The sequence below is a fragment of the Typopeltis vanoorti genome, chromosome 9, assembly GCF_054136105.1.
Source record: "Typopeltis vanoorti isolate ZY-2024b chromosome 9, IOZ_Tvanoo_1.0, whole genome shotgun sequence".
NCBI classification, from domain to species: domain Eukaryota; kingdom Metazoa; phylum Arthropoda; class Arachnida; order Uropygi; family Thelyphonidae; genus Typopeltis; species Typopeltis vanoorti.
In genome coordinates, this window is record NC_143557.1 from 111,674,190 (window position 1) to 111,690,616 (window position 16,427).

At 38.5% G+C, this 16,427-nt stretch overlaps 1 protein-coding gene across 1 annotated transcript in view; it reads left to right on the forward strand.

The window, feature by feature from the left end:
- Window positions 1–246: 246 nt before the first annotated feature.
- Window positions 247–16,427, forward strand: part of LOC150103427 (RING finger and SPRY domain-containing protein 1-like) — a 358,201-nt gene continuing 342,020 nt past the window's right edge. The window contains exon 1 of the mRNA XM_090397430.1: window positions 247–818. The gene's annotated coding sequence lies outside the window, so the exon portion shown is untranslated. The remainder of the gene's footprint in view (window positions 819–16,427) is intronic.

Consider the following 16,427-nt stretch of genomic DNA (forward strand, 5'->3'; position numbering starts at 1 on the left):
ATTAATAACGGAAAACTCACGTACAAAGATTATTTAATAGTATAATTTTCGCCTGTGTGGCACAGGCATCTTTAGTAAATAAAATAAAATGTACTGAATTACTATTAAATAATCTTTGTACGTGAGTTTTCCGTTATTAATTTTGTATCTACTATCATGATCATCTACAAACAACGCCATCTACTGCCTATCACCACCATCATTAGTAGTAATTTTTGTCTGTAAAGTATGTGTTCTCAAGGCAGATTTGCCTGTACTGGGAATTAGAAATCGGAGTTTCCATATCAAAAACCGTGCTACCTCTGTTTGAAATCGGTTAACTCATCTTCAGTTGAGAGAAGAGAGAGAGAAGGAAAAAAAAGCATACCACTTTTGTCACAACGAGAATCGAACTTGGGTCTTTTTAAACTGAAAGGCGCAATTTATCGTCGTTTTTCCAATTGCGCTAAAGGAGATTTTATTTGATACGGAATCGTTACAGCAACTCAAATTTTGGCCTTAGCAATTCTTTAATATTTTAAAAGTAGTCGAATGAGTCGTTACAGATCTTCGTCATATGTGTGTGTGTTTAGTTTTAATAAGGTATCGCCACCTGGTGTATAAACAAACAACGTGTATAATGAAAATAAGTGGTTAAGGTGCACTTGCTAAGCTGTTTAATCGAGGTTATTTTTATATATATTATTGGTGGAGTATTGGATATTGTTGCGGCAAAGCTTATTGTAAATTATATGTTGTAAATTCACAAGGACGCTGTAAAATGATATCGGGTACTTTCTGTTGTCGAATAAACCGAAGTCACCATAGTATAATCTTTGGTAAGTATGTAGGTGTACCTGTTATAGTGACATTTACTACTTTAAATGATATTGAGCAGTATAAATGTTCGCACTTTCGGTGGGCAATTTAGAGCAAGGAAAATTGCCAACCGGATAACGTAAGTTTAAAAAATCTCATCTGCCAGTTGAAAAAAAATGGGATAGTCTAATGAATTTGTACTGTTTTATATTGATTATTAGATAGGAGGAAGAAAATATATTCTAATGTTCATGGTAATTTGAAAAAAACAATAAGTTAAAAAAATAACTACTAATATAAGTATTATTCATGTGTCCCACAGTACACAGTATTTATTTGCTGTAGGCTTTGATGCCCTTCGTGTGTCAGAGTGATTTAAAAAAAAAAAATGAAAAAAGGTATTGTGGTAAGGTGCTTGCGAAAATATCAAGGAAATTCAGAGAATGTTAATTTTCATACCAATATGCATATCTTAAAAAGCCAAGTTAAAATTGTATGTATTCCAAAAATGATAGCCAGACAAGTAAGTAATATTTTACATAAATTTCGTGATTGAAAAATGAATTTCATAATTTGGACTGAGTATATTTAGGTCAAATAATAATAAAAAAGAAGCTTGTAAATTAACCTTGGTGTTGTTTATGTTGCAGTTTGTATACTACAGCATAAATAACAGCGAAAATTTTCAGAAATTCATTACGATATTATTTCAGATTTTGTATATCTTGGTAGCATACACCATGATAGAAGAATAATATTCTAAATATTAGTCATTTATTATTAGTACCTTTCTGATAAATTTGTATGGGTGGATATAAAATTATTTGGTATCAGTGGTATCAAGGAGCCATCACGTTCATAACTTACTATTTACACTGCTTAATCTTCCATCAACACTTACAGCATGCTATCTCCATGTTGTGCCATTATCCATCACCATTGCCATCTACACAATGCCCTTTCTTTTTTTTCCTGTAAATTGTGTATACTCTGGTAGAAAAGATCCTGCTACTTCTGCATGAGATTAGCTAACTCGCCTATTGAAGAAGCCCGTGATATAAAGATTCTTATCACAACTAGGACTGAATTTGAGTATTTTCCAGTGGAAGGGTGCCATATTCTGCTTTTCTTCCAGTTGTACTATGGAGGTGCTTAACACAGCAATTCTGTGTGCTTGGAGGTTGATGGTTTTCTCAGAAGAATACATGGAATTCAGAGAAATATATTTTGCAGATAGGATTAACTAACTTTCAAAGCACAAATCAGGTATCTATGAAGCCAAGTTACTTGTCCATGAATGATCATTCGACTTGACATGTTAAGGGAAGATCTACTTAACAACCTCCCTCCAATCACTTTATAGATATTCTGTTTCTGCTAATGTGTGTTTTTTTTTGTAGGTATTTTCATGGGAAATCCACTAAACTAGTCATCACTATTTCTCTTCTTCTTCCAAAACATGTAAAAACACAAGCACAGTTGCTTGTCAACATCTATACAAAGTTGTTTCAAAATGATCAAAATCAACTTCATATATATTCCTCTTTCCTTCCACTTACCTGTGTTCTTGAACAATCCACATTGTATTACCCAAGGACTACAAGAAATACCATATGTTCAAGAAACACATTAAGGTTGCAGTCTTTGGGTAAAACAATATGGTCTGTTCTAAGAACAGAGGTAAGTGGAAGGAGAGGGATATATGAAATTGGTTTTGATAATTTTGAAATTGAACTGTGTATGGATGTTGACAAGCAACTGTGCTTGTGTTTTTACATGTTTTAAGGGAAATGGAGAAATAGTGGTGACCAGTTCAGCGGATTGCCCATGAAAATACCTATACCTATGCTAATAACAAATTAGCAGAAACAGAGTATCCATGAGAAAGTGATTGAAGGGCAGTTGTCTGTTAAGTATAATACATTTAGTTTAATCCTTTATCCAAGTGTGAGCAAACAAAGTTTGTGCCTGAAAGTATCTTCAGGACTGGGGTAAGGTGGTACAACACCAGGGAAACTCGTTGCAAAGGTGGAGCAAACTACCAACACTCCTGTTTCAGTATCTCCTATAATGCAAAACACATCTCCTTGCGGATATGTCTAATGTTATGCATTAAGGGAAGGGCCACTACCCAGACTAGTTTCGACCTTTATTGAGGTAGAATGGGAGTTCATGTCTTTCATCATCGGCCTTTGGAGTATAAAGATTGCTGAGGGTTAGCAGGTAGTAATAGGGGAAGTTAAAGAAAGGTAGAGTAGGATAGTAGGTGGTAAAAAGAGGCCTCAGTCAACCTGTTTAGCTATATAACCCAGAGGTTGTGGCTAAAAGGTCTGTAAAACATAATCTCCTTACACCTGTTCGAAAAAAAAAAAAACTTAAAGTTTACATTTCATTTTACCCAAAAAAACATAACTTTTGATTACATTAATCCAGGTGTCTGGAGACGTCATCTCGTAACCCCTAAAAAAATAAAGAAAAATGTTTGTTAAAATTTGGAACTTAGATTATTCTTAAACTATGCCTTTCAACTGAAAAAAAAAAAAAAAACTGCGATAGCGGGATCCGTATTGAGGTGGACTTTATCAACCAGAGAACCGAGAGTTGGGGGAAGAGCCCAGCCCGAGTGATGCAGCCCACAAGGAGCTGCACCGCCTCGCTGTAGGTCTTCGCAGCTCGGGTTCTCAGGTCTGTCCCCTCCTATGTGGATTAAGTGTGAATACACAGAAACAAAACCAAAAGAAAAAACTTAGAAGAAGGGGCTTTTTTTTTTTTTTAGGTCATATTTGCCCTCCAATTTTTAATCGCTATCTCAAAGTCTTTTACCACGTTTTCCATCACTGTGAGTACGTGTACTGACTCTTCATCATTTAGTTTCCATATTCTCTTCAAGCTTTCATTCCATTTCGTTCGGTGGTAATTGAAGTTATCCCACTTCATCCATATACTAAGACTATCTGGCTCGCCTTTACATTGCAAACAAGCGTCTCCTTTTTCCTGTATAGCTGTGTGGACTTTGTTCCTTATCTTGGGTTTGTCCCTAAGATTGAGTAGGATTCGTCTTGTTATATTCGAATTTTCGTATGGGGGGATTTTCTCCTTCTACCGGTTTTGTAGAAGGGTGAGAAGAACCGGTATTTGTATCTTCTGGTTTTGGATCATTTCCTTGCTCTGTGTCCTCTTCTGATGAGGTTTCTTCCTCATTTTCTGTGTTGTTTCACGTTATTATCTCATTTCTTTCCTCATCTTCTTCCGAACTTGAGGCTTCTATTTGGCTTTCAATGTCTTGTTTATTTCGTTTCATTTCTCCTTCTTCTGGCGTGATGGGTCGTTTTGTTGAACTGGTATTGATTTCCATTTCCTCTGTTTCTGTGCTGTTATTGTTGCTTTCCATTTCAATGGTGTGAGATTTCTTAGCGTTCCGTTTCTTTTTCTTCCTAGTTTTTCCTCCTGCGTTGTTCCCGCTTATTGCCTGGTTTCCTAACATAGTCGTCGCGTTAGCTGGGGGTTGTAGGGCTGGAAACTCTTCTGATTCAGTTGTTTGTGGTTCGTTTACTGTTTGGCCGGTAGCTCGAGAGTCCTGTGTTGTGAGCTTAGGACTGATTACTGGAATGGCTACTGCCGCAGGTGTTATGGCACCTCCTGCTCTTTCTGCAAGGGTCCTGTTAGGACAAACATCTATTTTATGGGATGTGTTCCCACATTTACAGCACGATGACTCACATTGATTCAATGTGTGTTCTGTCGATAAGCAGTTGCGGCATGTGTTGTTTTTCAGGCAGTGAGCGCTAAGGTGGCCCAAAGCAGTGCACCGAAAATATTGTTTTCTTACGCCTGGATAATTGACTATTACTCTTGCTGAGCCTAAAAACATTAAGTTGGGGACCTCTGTTTTCATTTCGATTGAAATGCTTACTTCCCCTGATTTCCACTCTGGGATATCCGCGTCTTGTCTGATTGTTACGTTTCGGACAGTCCCCCACTTGGAGAAAATGGTTTTAATGATTTCCTCCCCTTTCTCTAGATATTCTAGAGGAAACCTGTCAATTTTTACGGATTTTAAAATACTCCCAACTAGGAAGGGTAGGTATTTTTTTCCTTCACATTCTATGCCTTTAAGGAGCGTTTCTCGTCTCCAAGTTGTTCATTACTATTGGAATCGTCTCCCCCCCCCGTAAGGGGTAAGCCCGTAAATGCTTTCTGCTTTCGTGACGTTGAGAAGAGCTCTCACAAACGTCGCTTTCTCTATGCTTGGGTCAATTTCGATCCCGAGAGTACAAACTCTTGGTAAGAATTTAGACATTGTTTAAAGGCAAATACTTTTCCTACAGTAAAAGAAAGTTGAGACCCCGAAAAGGGAAGACTTTAAGACAGGCCTGTACCATTTGGCACGAGGCCGCAAGAAAAACCACCAAAAGAAAAACTATAAGGGTTCTTACCAAAGGATACTGCAATAGGAGCTCTCTCTTGGGATCTTGTAAATGGCAACTGGAATCCAAAGCAATGGCACCTTCGTTGTAACAGGACTGGAATAGGAGCTCTCTCTCGGGTTCTGGTAACTGGCAGGTCTCGTCAGTAGGAGCTAGGCTAGAAAATAAAAAATAAAAAAAAAATACCACCCAGGGGTTTACAAAATACGTTGCACGTGTAACATACCATACCTAGGGGAAACAGGGCGAACCATCCCAATCAGGAAGGATGAACACAAACGACACATAAAATACCTCCACTTTGGAAAAACCGGCCTTTCTGACCATGCACTTCAAACATACCACAGAATTGATTGGAAAGGTACCAAGTCCCTACACCACACCAAAACCTGGTTCGAGCGGAAATTCAAAGAAGCATGTGAAATGCTGAAACATGATCCGAATCTGACTGAAAATGATGGTCTAACCATTCCAAGAATGTGGAGGACCCATCTACAACCTTCATAGCAACCACAAAGAAAAATCTCAATACAAGAAGACTTTGTGTTGAAAGTTTATTTTTCACTTGGTTAGACTATAATAAATTTAGTTTAATCCTTTATCCAAGTGTGAGCAAACAAAGTTTGCGCCTGAAAGTATCTTCAGGACTGGGGTAAGGTGATACAACACCAGGCAACTTGTTGCAAAGGTGGAGCAAGCTAACATCACTCCTATCTCAATATCTCCCATAATGCAAAACACATATCCTTGCGGATATGTATCATGTTATGCATTAAGGGAAGGGACACTACCCAGACTAGTTTCGACCTTTATTGAGGTCCTTCAGTGGGAGCCAGGCCCAAGTTGAGATACCAGGCAGAAGCATTAGCAGGTCATCTCTACCTATAGGAGTTGCCAAATGGTGTGCCACCCTTTTTTAATAAATTACTCTGGATTTAGAGAAAGATGTTGAAAGTTTATTTTTCACTTGGTTAGAGTATAATAAATTTAGTTTAATCCTTTATCCAAGTGTAAGCAAACAAAGTTTGCACCTGAAAGTATCTTCAGGACTGGGGTAAGGTGGTACAACACCAGGGCAACTCGTTGCAAAGGTGGAGCAAGCTACCAACACTCCTGTTTCAGTATCTCCTATAATGCAAAACACCTGGTGGTACAACACCAGGGCAACGAGTTGCCCTGGTGTTGTACCACCAGGTGAAAATGTCCAGAAATGAAAGTAATAAAAAAAATGAGTATCGGCGTATAAGACTCGTCCTGTTTTTCAGACCTATTTCCTAAAAAAAAAAAGTGCATCTTATATGCCGCAAATACAGTATATAATAAAAACTTGTCTATATTGGTGTCCTAAACATGTTAGTTCACACTTCTCACATGCAAAACAGATAAAACTCAGAAAACAAAAACAGCAACTCATGACAAATTACAACATTCGATTGGATTGGTTGACACAATAACCAATCACAGCCACTGATTTAAGGTGCTATTGTCTCAGCACACACCCTGATTCATCTTCTAGGTGGTTTAAAACTACTGGAACGCTACGAATTTGATCCACTGCTCAGGAGCAGATTAAGCTGACCCTAAAAAGCTTTCTACATTTGAAAAAGTTGACTACATTTCTCTTATATCTTGATATACTTGTGTAGTAGTATTGAATTTGTCTTTATCTTCTTTTCAAAATAGTAGAAACTGTTCCATTTCATCATCAAAATGTGTAAAATCTATATCGTTCTTATTGATCTCTTTTAATTTTTCCACATAGCTCTGGTGCCCCTGGCCATTTGCGCCATCTGCATGTATGTTCAAAGGGCTCGAAGTATCTGTATTTGTTGACTGCACATCTGGGCTATTAACACAAATGTGGTGCATTGTTTATGCATTGGAAAGTGTCTTTTTCATGAAGTATTAGTATATTGTGTTTAATTTTATGAATCATGTGCAAAGCCAGGAAATAATTAGGAGTCTTTAACAGGAATAAATGCAAAAATATAATCTGTGATATTGCTATTCCGTGGGTGTGCAGCACACACCGAATATACACCCCTGATATATGTGTGTGTGTATATATATATACATATATTCCTAGAAAGGCAGAGGTTATATAGTTCATGGTAAAGATAAATCATCAACTATTGAAAAGTTTTAGGTTGAATATAAAAGTACATCTAGTGGGTGGGATGTACTGGGAAAAATTTCCTTATCTTAGAAATGCAGATTTAAATCTGAGAAATTGGTTTGGGAATTCTCCATTGCTCTACTATAGTTTCACAACTTAAGGTAAATGCTACCACTAGTTGTGAAAAAAATTTTTACCTATAGAGGGTTTTAATTAGGACTATAGGACAACAAACTCAGTCTGTTGTTTGTCTGCCTTTTATTTATTATTTATTTTTTTAGCGTATGGCTCACACATGAAAAGTTGCATTACATTAATCCTTAATATATAACATATGTACAATAATAAGACATAATACAGTCATAAAAGAGACTCAAGAATCAAGAATATGTCTGGCATATTCTGTATGAATGCTGTAATATGTCTGGCAGGGTGATCCACAGTTGCACCTGGGTGAGGCAATCATGCCCCATTTGTAAAGGTGGTCTGCACATCTCCCATGGTTGGTGCAGATTCGGTTAAGGGCAGACCAAGTTTTCTGAGGTAGGTCAAAACCCGAAGGTATCTGTATTGGGTCCACTAATTCATGGAAGGTCCCTGTTGAAGTGTTACACCAGGACTCTTTCCACTTCTCCTTCATGTTGAAACTTGTCTCTGCAAGATTTTTTGCTGTTAAGATTGGAGGGTGCCTTGACTTTAGCCTGTTTATTTCTAGGGGTGGGATGTCTTCATGGATTGGAAGATTTTGGATTTCCATGATTTTGCTGTATTCATGTAGAAGAAAGTTGGATCTGCGGATGTGTGAAGGCAGGATGTTGCTTAGCACTGGGAGCCAGTAGGTTGGGGTTGACTTTACAGTTTCAGAAATAAGGCACATAGTGGTGTTAAGCTGGGCATCAACCAAATACACATGGGCACTGTTCAGCCATACAGGTGAGCAGTATTCAGCTGTAGAGTAAACGAGGCCAAGAGCAGTGCAGAGAAGCGTTGTTGCTGACGCACCCCAAGTTGTTCCACATAGTTTTTGCAGTATATTGTTTCTTGTTTTTAGCTTGGATGCTGTGTTAATGAGATGTGGTTTAAAAGATAGTGTTCTATCCAGAGTGATGCCCAGATATTTCGGGAATCTGTTGTAGCGTAGCAGTTTATGGTTGAAGTAGACCATGAGTTCTTTGTTAGCCTGGTTATTGTTCAGGTGGAAGCATGAAACTTCTGTTGCTAGGATTTGGGCGTAATCTCCATTTGCTGAAGTATTCATCTAGGACTGCAAGGTCGTTTGTTAGTCTATCTTCCATTGTAGTAAAATTGGTGTGTCTGGTGGCTAGAGCAATGTCATCAGCATAGCAAAACTTCTTAGAGGCTGTATGAGGCATATCTGCGATGTATAAGATAAAAAGGAGGGAAGCCAGAAGGGACTGCATGGAGCAACTTGCAGACTGCGCCATGCCTCCAGACTGTGTCATAAGCTGCGGTAAGATCTACAAAAGCTACAGCTGTTTTCTGGCATTGTTGATAGCCTGTCTCTATACGTGTGGTGAGTGACAAAAACTGATCACAGCAGCTTCGTTTATGTCTGAATCTGGCCTGTTCCACTGGGACTTGTTCTATTATCTTAGGGGCAATTCTATTAAGGATGAGCCTTTCTAGAAGTTTATAGCAGGTGCTAAGCAGGACAATTGGTCAGTAGTTTTCTGGTTTGTTGTTGGTTTTTCCTAGTTTTAAGATAGGGATAATTTTTGTCCTCTTAAACTCTTTTGGAAGTCTACCAGTCTGGAGGATGTCAGAGAAAAAGCAAGCCAACCACTGTCAAGTTTTTTGGCCTGTCTTCAACAGGAAATCAGGATGAATTCCATCGAAACCTGGAATCTTGCTTAGTTTCGTATCCATTAGAGCAGTGTTAATATCTTCAAGAGTGAAGGGCCGTGAATAAAGAGGGTCTGATGGTCTGTTATTTTTCAAATATGTAAGTTCTCTTTTTATTTGAAGAGTGTGTTGTTTGTCCTTGGTGGTATATCTTGACGTGTTGATAATATGTGATGCATATTGGTAAGGAGAAATAGCTGATTGTTCCCGGACAGTTAGGGTGCCACTACCTAGTTTTCTTAGAAGGCTCCATGCTTTTCTACTGGAATGCCGAAAATCGAGTCTTTCTACTGTTTCAGTCCATTTCTTCTGTCAGTTGGTGTCAAGGCTGTGAATGAGTTCATCTGCAATGTCAGGATCGCCACACTCGATAATATCATCATCCCATCCAGGGATATACTCCTTCCGGAAGCTTCTTGGTATGGTCTTCTTACCTACAGCTAAGACAGCTCCCACGAATCTCTTGTAATTACTGCTTGTTGGAGGGATCTAACGGACATATTTGTCAAGACAGGCAGGCAGCAAATATATCCCAGTCAGCTTTCTGGAAGTTCCAACAGAGATGTTGGGTGGATCTGACAAGGGGTACCCGCAGACCTACCTCTAATATAATTGGTCTATGTTAGCATCGGGGAAAGTTGGAGAGAACTCGATGTAGGTAACGGTCGTCCACTGTTGTCTTGAGTGACGAAGCAGAGGTTGGGGTTGTACTCCCTGTTCCAAGCTGCTGATCTGAAGGAAGATCTATCTTTTGCATCGAAAATTAGGTGCATATTGTGAATTTCTGCCCATTCAGTCAAAGTCTCTCCATATTCATTATTGGAAGCATATTTCCATAGTGTGTGGTGGCTGTTAAAGTCACCTATACGCATTGCAGGGTGGTTGTGCACTGGTAGAACTTGTGGAGGCCACAAGAGGGCAGGGGTGATTATGTTCCCTATCATAGTTGTTATCAGATGTACGCCGCCGACAATGCTGGTTGTAACGAGGTGGGAATCTTCTAGGGTATTACGTACATAGGTGGCAAGGCCATGTGCATGATGGTAAGCAATGATAATGTAACCAGGAATTCGGCCCCTGCGGTGGAGCTGATCCTCATCCTTATGGTGAGTCTCTTGACTAAGAACAATGTTGACATTGTTGTCATGTAAAATCTTTGAGAGGTATTCACATTTTGCTCTACATATACCCTCGATGTTAATTTGGCAAATTCGAACTACAGGTCCAATATTCCTAGTCATCTTGCCCTTAAGAGAGCTAATTCGTGTGTTTGAGCTCATGTGTGCTGTAACCAGGAGATCGAGAAGATAGTCTGCTTGCCAAGTCACTCTAGCTCTTTAGCGTTATCCAGGATGCACCACAAGGAGGCGAGCTAGGATTACACCCCTTTTCTGTCTTTTATGTACCATGTTTAATCTTACATTTGTGCCTGTGATGATACCTTGGTGACTAAGGAAAAATATTGGCATAAAAACTAAATTTTAATGTTATTCCAGATGCTTTTTTTTTATTTCAGTTAAAGAATAATAGGTAAGTTATAACTGATGCTAACTTATCTGAAAAATTAATGTAACATAAAACACAGCTATGCCAGATGTCTGGTAGTAATATGACTGTGCAGTGTCATGACATTGGTCCCTGAGCCCCTTCCTGCATTAGGCTAAGGGGATCTCAAATACTGATGAACCATTTAAAACCCTTCTTGTCTCTCCCAAGCCATTCGCAGTCCACCTGCTCACACATCATAAGATTTCACAATATTATTACTACTCTGAATTACTATTGAATGACAAAACTCATCATGGGAAGGCCTTTCTCAGAAAACAGTCTGTCATACCACTCCATAAACTTGTTTGCTGTCTACACGCTTGCCACTCTCTCAAACAATGCATTTCATAGTCCAGCCACCCTCCATTCAAATAAAACCCACTTCTCATCCACTTACCCACTTCTTCCTTTCTTCAACATACACCTCCATATCTGGCAGTATTAATGATGCTTTCTGATTGAAAAACCTAGAATTCTATTTAGGATGCAAAAAACACCTTTATAAGGGCTTTTCAATTAAAGTGAGTTAGCTGGTCTTATACAGAGGTTAGAGGGATTTTCCTTCCAAAAACTTTAGTTTTTCATGACATCGTATGCTAGCCTTAGTTTTAGTTGGTTTAGCTGTAAATCCAAAGCAATCTTTCACAACTCCAGGGATGAACCTTGTTCCACCATATGAAAAATATCTCATGTATCAATCCAATAAATACCTCTTAACAGCTTAAAAGTCTCAACCATATCACCCTCCATCTTCTATCCATCAGACTTGCAGTTTGTATGCCCTGATATTTTTGCTATCTGCCTCTGTACCCTTTCCAAGGTTATTTCATCCTCTTCAAATGTTTAACCGAGATTTGAAAGGAGTGAACAGCCCTCGTAACCAGCAACTAAAGCAGCTATATGGGCCTTTATACAATGAAACCAGCACCCTTTTGTCTTTGTTCATCAGTGCCCTTTTCAGTGTTGCAGCAATCCTTTGGATTTGTTGCAATACAATGCAAAAAAAAAAAAAGTATATGCCTCTCTCTCATCAACTGCACTTGTTACTGGGCAGTCATTTCTGGAACAAGAGCAACCTCTTAATATCTCCATGCTGACTCAGAGTTACCCTCCTTTGCCTAATTTTGTACACTGTTAACTAATTTCTACAAAATGTTAACTTGTAGGAATACGTAACTAGGTTATAGTTAGATCCCTCCTCCTCATTACCATCATCCTTATATGCAGTGGTGCTGTTTTACCCTTTAGTACTTTTTAGTTGCAAGATTTTTATGCGGCCAGATCAGCAGTACTGTTAGTTTCCTAGCATACTCCCTTAAAACAGTCATTCTCCTCTGAACTTCCACAACCTCCTCATCTCCAAGGAATCCAGGTGACCTGAGCACAGCAACCCAAATGTGGAAGTATCAACTCTTTATAAAGCATAATAATAACCTCTTTATCTTTGGATGTTAGTGTGTTCCTCAATAACCAAGTAATTCATCTACGCCTTAGCAATGTGTACCCTGAACTTCGTCTCCCTATCTACCAACACCCCTAAGTCCCTAGCCTCATCAATCTCTTGGAGTACTGTTCCATCAATGTAGTACACAGCTGGTAATCTTTTAATTCCAAAATGCATAACTTTACATTTTTCCACATTGAATTGACATCCATTTCCTTTTGCCCATTTTACCAGCTTATTTAAATCATCCTGCAAACTCTCAACATCAACTTGCTTTTTTATTGCGCTACCCAACTTTGTATCATCAACAAACAACTGAATATCTCCCTTGAATATCTCCTGAATATCTTCCTATATCATTTATGTACAAATTAAACAACAATGGCCCAAGCACAGAGCCCTGAGGCACACCACTGGTCACCTGCTTCATCCTGGACTCTGCTCCTCTATACACCACCTTCTGGTATCTCTCCCTGAGCCATTCTCCTATCCTTATCACCAGTTTAGTATCCATCCTCAGCTGCTCCAATTTGCACAACAGTATTCCATGGGTATCCTGTCAAAAGCCTTAGCAAAATCCAGAAGTATCACTGTGCAGCCATTTCTTTTGTCCAACTCAGATGTCATTCTATTATAAAAAGTTAATAAATTGCTAAGGCAGGATTAACCATTAACAAAACCATGTTGGCCCCTATAGAGTATCATATCCTGATCCACCCATTCTTGAATTTTGTTTTTAACCAACTTTTCCAATACTTTTACCACCACTCCCGAGATGGTGATTGGTCTGTAATTAACTAGCACAGTTTTAGAGCCACCTTTATGCAAAGGAACAACTTTGCCTTCCTTCCACTCCCTAGGGACCATACCAAAGTTCAAACTTAAGTTAAATAACCAAGTAAGAGGCGTTGACAATTCCTTTGCACATTCATGCAACACACGAGCTTATATTCCATCTAATCCTACAGCAGTGTTAGCATTTAAATTTTGCAATATACTAAGTACCTCTGATTTCTTAACTTCAGTTCTCACATTAGTTATTGCTACAGGTACAGAGATATTCTCACTTGGGTGATAGACTTTTGAAAAGTGATCACTCAGTAACTCTACTATTACTGTTATATATACTTGTCTGCGCCATTTTATGTCATTGCTCCCTTATGAATAATTTACTTATAATTTACTTCCCTTATGAATTTACCTCTCTACAATAACTACAAGACTTATGAAATTTCCCTGACTCTAATATCCTGTATCACTTCTTATGTGCTCCTTCTATAAGGAAAGCAAATTCTTTCTCTCTTGTCGATTCCTAATTTTACTCACATGCTTACCCTGACTGTTAGAGGTCATTCCTTGCTAAAAGAAACGACTCCTCTAATTTCTTTCTGGGACTGTCTCCTCTTCAGATATTGACAAATTTATTTTTTAAAGCTGTGCCAGCCAATATCTTATTCAGGGAGACTTTTCCAGACCTTTGGTGCACATAGGTGAATAAATTTAGTGCTTAAACTCATAAATTAAATGCTCTTACTGTGGTTAAGTAAATTCTGGTTTGCAGTGATAACCTCTATAACATGTTATGCCTTCCTTTCAATTCTACCCCCCCTGCTATGGTTCAGATTGATGAGTGGTAGTTTTGGTTCATATCACAGGCAAAAGAAATATCAGGTATAAAAGAAAAAACATATTTATTGGAATCTAAAGACATAATATACACTTAGACCAATCTCACTTTCAATTAGTTCAAGGACATGCTAAATCAAACTTTTTCAAACTGATTAATACTCTAATACATGAACAATAAATCCTTCTTTTGAGGTAGAGACTTAACACACATAATATACACATTATACACTTCTACTCAATTTTCTACCTACTATTTAGTCTTGCATATTAAGCTAGTCACAATCATCTATAATCATTCCTAACAATTTGTCTTATGGATATCAGCCACTGCTAAATAATCACTTAAAGTTCTCAAATACTGTCCATACTCGATTAATACACTACAATGATCTTTCCCTTTTTCCCACTGGGTAATTATACAACAAAATCTGTACTTTACCATTTCTTGGGGAGGATCTCCAGGTCTCCAGGTCCGTCTGAACTGTCCTTCTTTGTTTGAATTACCTTTCGATTCTTCCATAAGCCTGCGTCCACGTGGTGGGTCACTATGGTCATCAGATTAAACTATGCTCCACACCTGGTGTTTTTCCCCTCGTCTATTCTCGATCTGTTTTGGGCCATCCTCGTTTCTAGCTGCCGGTTCATAATATACGTCCGTGATAGTATTCCGTCGGAACTTTCAATGAAGGCAGCATATGCCGACATCTCACGCTTTAGTACCAGCAGAAATTCAGACATCAAAGGGAAAAGGCGCACCTTCCGATATCGAACTATCGCAAAGAAACACCATCAGGAACCACCCATCCACGAGAGAAGTCAAATCATCATCCAGCAAAACAGGTGAAAAAAGCCTTGAGAAAGGGGTGCAAACCCTTTTTATTCTCTCTTCACTTCCCCCTTTTTAGCACCCTCTTACTAGCTGCGATAGCGCCCTCTTACTACTTTTTGCGATCTTTTCCTGCCTGCTACTTTCTTCATCCACGGCAAATTCGGCACATCGCGAGATCATAGCAGCGTCTTCCGGGAAACTAATGTGCGTCGCTTTCCGAGATTGCCAATGCCTCAGGCCCGCCCGTGACCTTTGGACAAATGTTTACATCTAATTTACCCATTCATTGTATACATTATGCATTTCATATAATACTAATTTATACACAAAGTTCTTTACATGGTATTACAATTCTGCTAAAAGGAGGTAATTCTATTTCTATTTACAGTTAGTACTTTATTTCTTCTGCTCGAGTACAAGTTTTTTTCTCTCAGCTGAATTTTCTGACTTGTTAAATCCTGAATGAATTGTTTCTTTAATAAAGTGCTTCATTCAGGATGTAACATTACATCTGAATTGGTCACCTTGAAACCATCAGCACCCACTAAGGTTATCCTTCCGAGGTCATTCTTCCTTTTACTTGCCACATAGCAGAAGAACTCTTTGGGTGCTTGATCTCCTTGGCTAAGGTCTTCTCATAATCTGATTTAGCTTTTCTTACTATGCTGGTAACCTTCCTAGCTTGAGCCTTGTACTGCTCATGGGTGTACCAATCACCTTTCTCCTTGTAAATTCTCCATAACAGTTTTTTTTTTTTGCAGATCAAGCTTGATACTACTACTCATCCATCTAATGCCTATCTTGTTTGTCTTCCTGACAACGGGGACACAATCTGATATTGCCTTCCTCAGATACCCGCTGATTTTATCCCATTCACTGTTAACATCTTTCCCCTGCTATGGGACTGCTGCAAGTTCACTCCGAAGCTTGTTATAATTGTCTAACCTGTAGTTCTGTATATACCCCTTCTTAAGAGAGAAATCCACAAATTTTGCAATTTCCCAAGTCAATACCACATGATCGCTCTCACCATTGGAGGTAATGAGGACACCTTGCTTATGTATATATTCTCTGAACCAATGACCCGGTCCAACACTCTCATACTACGTGTCCTTTCAGTTATGTGCTGTTTCAAGAAATTATATCGTAGAAGATGTATGAATTCCATTTCCTTTTTGCCACGGGATATTTCCACCTTGCCAAGAGAACTAGTCTCTCTTCAAATTCCTACAACGTGACACTTCTTGTTCAAATGCAACCCATCAAACACATTTCAAGTATCCACATATTTCAGAACTCTCTTTTGAAATATTCTCACTGGTGCACCACCTGATGTCGCTAGGTGGTGTGTAGTAAATTGGCAGTATGAATATGAGCTTACAGATAAATTTAATCTTAATGTATAATTTTCAGTATTATTGATAATTATTGGTACTAGTATTCTATTGTCTGACAGCGCAGTTGAGTGTTTTGTTTTTTACAGATTTATAAAATGTATTGTTGCATAAATACTGTTATTCATGCTGCTGATAAGAACAATGGCAGCTAAGGCATCATTGTTCAGGGGATTTGACATGAGAGATTTTGTGAAATGTAATGTGTGTGCCATGCATTCCTTGCCAAGAGAGAATGGATTGTGGTATGAAAACAAGAGTGGAAAGAGGGCAGGTGCTTCGTGAGCCAGAAATGTAAGATTTGTCAGAAATGAAAAAATAAAGTGATAGACATTAATGCTAAAAGGCATGAAATTAAGTGCTGTAGAGAATGGAGTTA